Source organism: Coregonus clupeaformis, unplaced genomic scaffold (assembly GCF_020615455.1).
Source record: "Coregonus clupeaformis isolate EN_2021a unplaced genomic scaffold, ASM2061545v1 scaf1389, whole genome shotgun sequence".
NCBI lineage: Eukaryota > Metazoa > Chordata > Actinopteri > Salmoniformes > Salmonidae > Coregonus > Coregonus clupeaformis.
In genome coordinates this window covers 102,328-112,261 of record NW_025534843.1, presented here as the reverse complement: position 1 = coordinate 112,261, position 9,934 = coordinate 102,328, and the positions used below count along the sequence as shown (strand labels likewise).

The window sequence follows — 9,934 nt, the reverse complement described above, 5'->3', positions numbered from 1 at the left end:
TGTCTTAAGATCTTCAGTTTTCAATACAAGGACACACAATATAGTATGAACACAGAATTAAGGCATGTTTTATAAGGTTATGAACAAAGAGAAATGGCAGAGAAAACAAATCCTATAAGTGTGTTTGTATGCAAGTGAAAGACTTCAAGCTTGCGCGTTCGGAGACTGAAAATGCTAAGTAAAGTTGTTTTCTTTCAACCTAACAAAATATACTACTACCCTAAATAGCAAGTTGCTACCTAGTTGCAATCGTGATTCAAGTCTAAATTCCCCTCAATGTGGTCCCAATAGTTTGGAACCGAGCCCTACCAAGGAGCCCTAGGTTAACTTGTTTTCTAACGAGACCTATAAGTGAGAGATAGCCAGACTGGAAAATGGCCACTATACAAAAAGTTTTCTGAAGGAGACAATAAGAGGGAGTGGTGATAGGTTTTACACTACTCCGTGGTATAGCCTTTCAAACTATCTCAGTTATTGCCCATTATTGGCAAGTTGAAATAGAATAAGATGTGTTGATGGTAAAATCTTTGAGGAGTTAACTCGCCACCAACATTTCTGCAGCATATCACTACCAAAAGCAAAGTATGCGCCATATCTTTTTTTTTACCAAAACAAAAGTAAGACAATTTGGCAGAGTACAAAAAGGCCATGCCCTAAAAATACAGACAAAAACACTTTTTAAAAGAACTAAAGACCGTTAGAGAAGGGAGTAAGATGTCGGCTCCCTCACAGCGTTAAAGATGGATTATAGTATCTTCTTCTTGAGTATGAGAGGCCCCACGTTGTCTCCAGTCAACTTCGTTGTGCTTTATGTGTGATTTGTCACAAACAGGGGAACTGCAACAGGGAAACAACTTAATATTAGCTGATACGTACAGTACGAGGCATTGCTTATAGATAGGATAGCTTGAGCCCCCCCTGCATAGTTGACAGTTTATTAACAGTCATATGCTTCCCCTTGGCCTCAAAGACTGTGAGAATGGACAAAGAAACTGCTGACATCTGCATAACATTTTCACAAAGGTTAGAAGACCACTTGCTAAGCTATGTCTTTGCATCTAACATGATCTAAAAACCAATCTCAAGCCAACCACTATCCCATTCCCTTGGCCCCGGACGCATAAAGGCTGATCAGGGCCTGTATTCAACAAGTGTCTCAGAGTAGGAATGAAAGATCTAAGATTAGGTTCCCCCTGTCCATATAATCTTATTCATTATGATCTATCAGGCAATATTGATCCTAAGCACTCCTACTGAGAGACTTTGTGAATATGGGCCCTGAAATTACTAGGAAGGTGTAGTGTTAGCAATAACCATCCAACTCTCCCTCTAGTCCAATTTACCGTTTTGGAGCGCCAGCAGCGGCAGTAGCAGACGTTTGTGCTCTTCAAGTCCTCAATGTCGATCTCGTTGACCACTTTGGGGTTCTCCTTCTGGATCTTCAGGTTGATCAGGCTGTCCTTCTGCTTCTTCTTCTTGGGCAGGAAGGGCCGGATGGTGAGTAGCCCAGCAGGGCCAAGATTCCCAGGAGAGGCAGCAACCGGAGCCACTCAGAGACTGGGAAGAAAACACACAAACAAATCAGGCACACACACACACAGGCAGGCACAGGTAAAACACACACAGGCGCAGATACACACACACACACAGTGATGTTGGATCTCCTCAATTGTTCCACCCCTGCGGTTCCCATAACATTCCACCTGGGGTGTTCTGTATCAGTGTCCGATGCTACATGCCCCTGGATTAACTATCTAATGTTAGCTACATTTCATTCAATTGACAATTCTGTGAACTGTCTTGTGCAATTTTTAAATTGACACAATACCTGTTTAGCAACGGTGTAGGCTAGAAAATGACGTGCAGAAGCTTGCAGGGATTTGTAGTCTTGCATGATGTCTACTTTGATGCTAATTAGCATTTTCGAATCAGAGTAAATACAGCGGAATATATTGATGAAAGTCACCTTGTCCGAGAGAGGTTTACATGGCTATCAAAACGTCGCGCCAGGGTAATGGCCCACACGAAACACAGCCCTTATTTTAAGTGTTCTAAAATTCCCTATGGGAAAAATGAATGGTGGAAAACGATTGGAACCATTTCCCTGTTTGACCGCTAGGTTTGATGGTATTATGACACCTCCACTGTGGGGCTCTATAGGCTGTCTCCATTTAGCAGAATACAACTGTCTGGAAACCTGATCACTGTGCACCCCAATGACCATGGATTATACCATTGACTATGACAGCTGAGGGCTGTGTTTTGAATCTCATGGCAATTAAATTAAAAGCCTTTTGATTAAAAAAAGAAGGGTTGCCTAATGGGAGAGATGTTAATCTCATTATACGATTTATCTCGACTTCAAAAGGCAAATGTAAAAACACCATCAAATCCGGACAAAAGAGCAAAACAATTTAATGACGCGCACATATTTGAAGCTGCTAGAATGTCTTTCCCTGTGTGGAGGCATCGTTTACACAGGCATCCAATTCTGATATTTTTTCCACTAATTGGTCTTTTGACTGTCTAAACGCAGCCATAGTGTCTTTAGATTCCTGCAGGGACATTTCACTTGACTCCCATATTTTCCTGACAGTGAAAAAATTAAAAAGACATGTAATATAGGGGTGGAAAAACCTCAGTACTTATGCTACTGACTGCAGGCAAGTTATAACTTCAAAGCTACACCGAACGGCAATGAAATTAACAATAATTGAGCTTCCAGTGCCATGCCAATTATTCCAGTCGCTTCATGTTCATGCATCTCCTATAGATTTGCTACCGAAGACTTATTAAATCCAATGTTTACAATGTCAATGATCCTCAGTATGGAGCACCTCAGGGCAATGGGAGAAACCATAATTTTCCACCACCGCTTTCCAGACCTGGGTTCAAATCCTATTTGAATTCATTTCAAATATTGTACTCTGTGCTTGATTGAGCTTGCCTGGCTTAATGGACAAATAGAATAGTCCCAAAACTGAAAACCCATCCCATCTGGCAATCCAGACAGAATAGGGAAAACACTCAACCCAGGTACTTGAACCCAGGTCTGCTGCTTTCCTTAGCAAAGGGCATGTCATCTCCACATTCAAGAATATCTGCTATGAAGACCCAACTCAGAACCCCAGCCACTAGTTTAGGGCTATTTTTAGGTCCCAAATCTGACACTTTCCATAGTCATGCATTCAGCGTTCATCCCAAAGGTCAAGCGTAAGCGTTTCTTCCAAGTTGTCAAAGCTAATGTAAAGCCAATATTTACATTGGGTTTGTCATAATACTTAAATTCAAGGCATAACTTTTTCCAATGTTGTGCAATGACAGCTACTGTCGTCAGACCCTTTTCCTCTCACAACTACTCAGAAAGGCTAGTGTGGAGCCTCGTTCAGGTGTAGTTTGAGAGGAATCTGTTCTCCATTGAGTAAGCATGCAGTCCTAGATTTACACTGCTTTATGGGAATACTATGAGAGTGTATTTAGTGTTTTGAGGCTAAGGCAAAGGAAAGGTTTGATGATGCACTGTTTAATGACACCAAATTATATCAGCAGCAGTTTCACTAAGGAACTTTTATAAAGCCATCCAGTGAGTCTTATTAGCCTACATGTGACTGGTTGGTAACAGTTTACTTGAAGCAGCTTCTCATCAAGTGTTATTATTGCCTTATAAACATTTAGAGCGCCAATAGGCCTATAGTTGGTTTTATTTTTGCTTTATAGACTGACTGGTCTCAATGTGCTGGCCTGCAATGAGAGCAAGAATCATCACTGCTAATAGCATATACTTTGTTCATGTCAAGCAATGAGCTCCATCAATTGAACTTGGAGTTTGTTGCTTATGCACACAGGAGTATGTAAAACACGCATCACTGTAGCCTGTATATCAAAGTATGGCAGCCTCAACCTGGATTTTGTTGTAGCCTAATGTTTCACATGCATGGAATAACATGGTTTAGTTCCCTTCAATAGCCAAGAGAGGCAAGAGAGACAAGGTGACATACAAACGAAACACTTGTTTGGCTACACCTACGGTACAGTACACTTGATACAATGTTTCCACTCTCCGAGTCTGATACATTGTAACAATACAAGAACACTTCTCAAAGTAGTGCACTGTTAAGCTACCCTACAATGTTCAATCATCTTGACCTGACCCAAGTAAGGAACTTTATTCAATATGAAGTGGATGAGCACTTTAACAGCCACACAGAAAACAATCTATAAGAAACTTGGAAAAACCGCATTAAAACTGGCAAACTACTGTGGCTAGTATTGTAGGCGTGCATGCATGGGGATTAGCTATTCTGTCTTTCCTGTTTTCACCATTGCAACATTGTAACCATTTACCTGTTAACCTTGCAAATCCTCCGATCGTCTCCGGAAGGGGGAGCTTTTTGAGGTAGGCTGGAAGCTGGATTTTTATGATCCTTGAAATAGTTTCTAAAACCATCTTGAATGAAACTATAGGCAGGTTTTAGTTTGAGCTGGATATTTCCTGAGGTCCGTTTGCGTCATTACGCTATATTTGAAGCTCAAGTCTTGACCGGTGCGTACAAATTGTCCGTGCAATAGAAATAAATAGAGAAGACGCGTAGATGTGTTGGTGAATAGACGCAATTGCGGAAGATGACGCTAAAACATGTAGCCAATGAACGTTGGCAGAGTTGGTGTAATCTGATTGGACAGTTTATAATGGTTCGGATAAAGAGAAACTAGCTAATTTCATGAACCTTGTTTGATACATAGGCCTATGTGATGTTTGTATGACAAAGTAGCCTACCGATGTTTTCTGGGGAAAAATACATTGTATTCCATTCTATTGTATGCTATTGTATTGTATTCTATTTGTTATTTATTTATTTGTGCATTGGCTTCATTCATTCATTCATCCTTCCTAAGCAAACGTTAAATGTTTGTTTACTCATAATTTCACCCATATAATAATACTTAAAAGTTTGAGTAGAACTTCAAGAGGAAATCCAATAGGCTGGGATGTATCTATTTGCATAGTCATCCAGTCTCTCTCTCTCTCTCTCTCTCTCTCTCTCTCTCTCTCTCTCTCTCTCTCTCTCTCTCTCTCTCTCTCTCTCTCTCTATCTGTGTGAGTGTGTGATGTGGGTAGTTGGCTACAAATGGGATCCACTTAAAAAGTTTAGGGGGGCTACATAAATCATATATCTATGTCTCAGGCATCGTTCATAATCTCAAATTATGTCTCAGACATAGTTAATAATCTGAAAATTATTTAAGTTTAAAAGATGGGTTTTTCTCTCTCCATAGTACAGAATGGCTTGTCTGCAATCTGCACTAATCTGAAAACACAGGAGAGAGGTGAAGTCAACGTGGATGATGATGCGTTCAGGGAATTTGCTTATGCCTGTCAGTTATTTCACCTCACTCCTGATGAATGGAAGGACCATTAAAATGCACAGAAGATAAGCAATTGGTTAAGACAATCCACAGATCCACAGAGGAAATCCACAGAGGAAAAGCAATTGATTAAGACAGACCCCTGTATCCTCTTTTATAAATATGCAAAAATCACTGGGCATAAAGATAGGCTTACCTTTGGCATAATAACACCCTGAATTACATTTTAGTCATTTAGCAGACGCTCTTATCCAGAGCGACTTACAGTTAGTGAATGCATACATTATTATTTTTTTCATACCGGTCCCCCGTGGGAATCAAACCCACAACCCTGGCGTTGCAAACACCATGCTCTACCAACTGAGCTACATCCCTGCCAGCCATTCCCTCCCCTACCCGACGCTGGGCCAATTGTGCGCCGCCCCATGGGTCTCCCGGTCACGGCCGGCTACGACCACTGCGCCACTCAGGAGGTTATAACATTGTACTTTCCATTTCCAGTTGAATTTATTTCCTTATGAATCCAACTATACTAAACAAAAATATAAACGCAACATGTAAAGAGTTGGTCCCATGTTTCATGAGGTGAAATAAAAGTTATCAGAAACTTTCCATACGCACAAAAAGCTTATTTCTCAAATGTGTATACATCCCTGTTAGTGAGCATTTTTCCTTTGCCAAGATAATCCATCCTCCTGACAAGTGTGGCATATCAATAAGCTGATTGAAGAGCATGATCATTGCACAGGTGCACCTTGTGACCTAGGGACAATAAAAGGCCACTGTAAAATGTGCAGTTTTGTCACACAACACAATGTCACAGATGTCTCAAATTTTGAGGGAGCGTGCAATTGGCATGCTGACTGCAGGAATGTCCACCAGAGCTGTTGCCAAAGAATTGAATGTTCATTTCACTACCATAAGACAACATCGTTTTAGAGAATTTGGCAGTACGTCCAAACAGCCTCACAACCGTAGACCACGTGTAACCACGCCAGCCCAGGACCTTCACATCCGGCTTCTAGCACCTGCGGGATCCTGACACCAGCCACCCGGACAGCTCATGAAACTGTGGGTTTGCACAACCGAATAATTTCTGCACAAACTGCTAGAAACCGTCTCAGGAAGCTCATCTGCATGCTCATCGTCTTCACCAGGGTCATGACCTGACTGCAGTTTGGCGTCGTAACTGACTTCAGTGGGCAAATGCTCACCTTTGATGGCCACTGGCACGCTGGAGAAGTGTGCTCTTCACGCATGAATCCCAGTTTCAACTGTACCGGGCAAGCGGCTTGCTGATGTCAACGTTATGAACAGAGTGCCCCATGGTGCAGTGGGGTTATGGTATGGGCAGGCATAAGCTATGGACAACGAACACAATTGCATTTTATTGATGGTAATTTGAGTGCACGGAGATACCTTGACGAGATTCTAAGGCCCATTGTCGTGCCATTCATCCGCGGCCTACATAATCTCAGGTTTCAGCATAATAATGCATGGCTCCATGTCACAAGGATCTGTACACAATTCCTGGAAGCGGAAACATTTCCCAGTTCTTCCATGGCCTGTATACTCACCAGACATGTCACCATTGAGCATGTTTGGGATGCTCTGGATCGCGTGTCACGACAGCGTGTTCCAGTTCCAGCCAATATCCAGCAACTGGATGCGAAGGAGATGTTTTGCGCTGCATGAGGCAAATGGGGGTCACACCCAGATACTGACTGGTTTTCTGATCCACGCCCCTACCTTTTTTTAAAGGTATCTGTGACCAACAGATGCATCTCTGTATTCCCAGTCATGTGGTCCTCTGTAGCTCAGTTGGTAGAACATGATGCTTGCTATACCAGGATAGTGGGTTTGATTCCCGGGACCACCCATACTTAACCCTCCCGTTGTCCTAGGGTCAAAATGACCCGCCACTGTGTTGAACCAACTTTATTTAATTTTTATATTTTTTGGATCATTTGTGAGAAGGAGGCAGTGATACTTTCTTTAAAGTCTCACTGCCTCCTTCTCACAAATGATCCCAAAAATATAAAAATTTAATAAAGTTGGTTCAACACAGTGGCGGGTCATTTTGACCCTAGGACAACGGGAGGGTTAAAATGTATGCACTCATGACTGTAATTCGCTTTGGATAAAAGCGCCTGCTTAATGGAATATATTATATTATTATTATTATATTATGTGAAATCCATAGATTAGTGCCTAATGAATTCATTTCAATTGACTGATTTCCTTATATGAACTGGAGCTCAGTAAAAACATGTATATTTTTGTTCAGTGTAAGAATCACATTTCCATAGCAGGTTTTACCCTTGGGATTTCTATGATGGGCATAACACGCCCTCTAGTGTTTGAGGCATGCAGGCCTCATCCGAGTTGTTGATGAAAGTGATTGAACTCCACTATCCAGAATTCTTTGCTGTTTAGGCCAACCTTGAATCTTTGCCTGGAGAAATGTCCGTCTCATTAGTTGTACTATTTTTGTCAGTGACTTAAATAATTGGTATAATAACAACATATTTAATTGGTATCTCGGTTGAACAAGTTCAAACATTTTTGCCATGTTTGCAACATGTTTTGTAGTTGGGCATATTTATAGTCAGCCCTTTGCCTTTTACTTTTAGGTCCATAGCCTCCCGTGTCATTGGTGAATGACCGAAGATGTCGCATAGTAGGTTGTTTGCCCGGCTGCTCTGTAAGTATAACAACAGATATGTGTTTTCCTAAACATTCTTTAAATTGTTTAGTTTCAGCTAAATTAAGCGCTTCACGGAGCACGTTTTGCACGGAATTTGGGGTTTCTTGCTCACAGGATAGCCATGACAAGCAGCGCTCGTGCCTCTATATTGGCTAACTCTTTTAGCATGCTGATAGCGCATCAATTTCTAGGCCACAGTCCGAACTACTGAACTTTGACCGTGCTTGTCCTTTAGGCTGTATATTTAGCATGTCAATTCTATAAATGAGATTAGGACATGTAGTTATCTATACTATAACGTAACTGTCAGTGTAGCCCTAGTTGTTTTGGTAGCTGGCACTTGGTAAACTAATGCTACCTAACGTTACTCCCCATTGTATTTTAGGTTGCAAACAACCAGTAAAGCTTTCAATTTGTGATTTTTATCTCTTTATATGGAAGGAGCTACAGGCTGTTATGTTGGTTGCAGTGTTGGGGAAACTACTAGTACTCTGAAAAGAGTTTACCAAGCTACCAATTACTTCACACTGAAAGAAGCCTACCTAGTGTACCTTAACTTAAGAAATTGTTTACTTAACTAAAGTTACATTGAAAAAGTTGTTCACTACAGTACATCCAAACTACAAATTGCAAGAACAGATCACTTTGGGATGATATGTTAACAGAATATGTGTTTTTAGCCAGTTAAACACAAACGATGTTTAAAGTGAGAATTGGGTAGATCTGATGCCGAAAAAGAAAGGAAATGATTGCCTACTTAACCCATTTTCTTTTCGTTTTGCCAAAAAAGTACTGAAGTTTTAGTAGTTAGCTACACTGCCACATGGCAAAAAAGTAATTAACTAATGACAACACTACCTAGATTTGAATTTAGTCTCCTGAGTGGCGCAGTGGTCTAAGGCACTGCATCGCAGTGCTAACTGTGCCACTAGAGATCCTGGTTCGAATCCAGGCTCTGTCGCAGCCGGCCGTGACCGGGAGACTCATGGGAAGGCGCACAATTGGCCCAGCGTTGTCCAGGGTAGGGAGGGAATGGCCGGGCATTTGCAACCCAGGGGTTGTGGGTTCGATTCCCACGGGGGACCAGTATAAAAAATATATATATGTATTCACTAACTGTAAGTCGCTCTGGATAAGAGCGTCTGCTAAATGACTAAAATGTAAATGTAGTTCAACTGCCGCCAAGATACTGCAACATTTGTTAAATTACTAGTTGAACTACATGTAGTTCACTACTCCCAACACTGGTTGGTTGGTATGAAATGACTTTAAAGTCACCCATCAATTCTGTCCCTTCTCTTTCGCCATTGTTTTTAGCATTCCATTGCTCTACACCAGCAATGGGCTATTGAAACGGGCTAATGTGATGCTCCATTAGCCGTTACAGAATAGGTAAGTTCATGTTTGGCGTAGCACAGAATTTTTCGACCAACCTTGGCGATACATGTTTGGCCGAATCGAGAACGAAGATGGTATCGTTAAGGTTGGTTTCAAATTCTGTGCTACGCCAAACAGTACCTATCGTAACGGCTAATGTAGCATCGTTAGCCTGTTACAATCTGCTAGCTACACATTGACAAGCTCATTGAAAAAGCATAGGTCAAAAGCTCATAGGGTTCTTGGCCAATTCTGTGGACCAGCTGCCCCTGAGCAGAAGCCTGATGATAACCTTATCAATCATTTACATTTTAGTCATTTAGCAGACGCTCTTATCCAGAGCGACTTACAGTTAGTGAGTGCATACATTCTTTTTTATTTATTTTTCATACTGGCCCCCTGTGGGAATCGAACCCACAACCCTGGCGTTGCAAACGCCATGCTCTACCAACTGAGCTACATCCCTGCCGGCCAGTCCCTCCC

At 41.6% G+C, this 9,934-nt stretch overlaps 1 pseudogene; it reads right to left on the bottom strand.

Annotated features, from left to right (window-relative positions):
- Positions 1 to 1,250: 1,250 nt before the first annotated feature.
- LOC123486971 lies at positions 1,251 to 4,605 on the bottom strand (annotated as a pseudogene).
- Between the last annotated feature and the right edge of the window lie 5,329 nt (positions 4,606 to 9,934).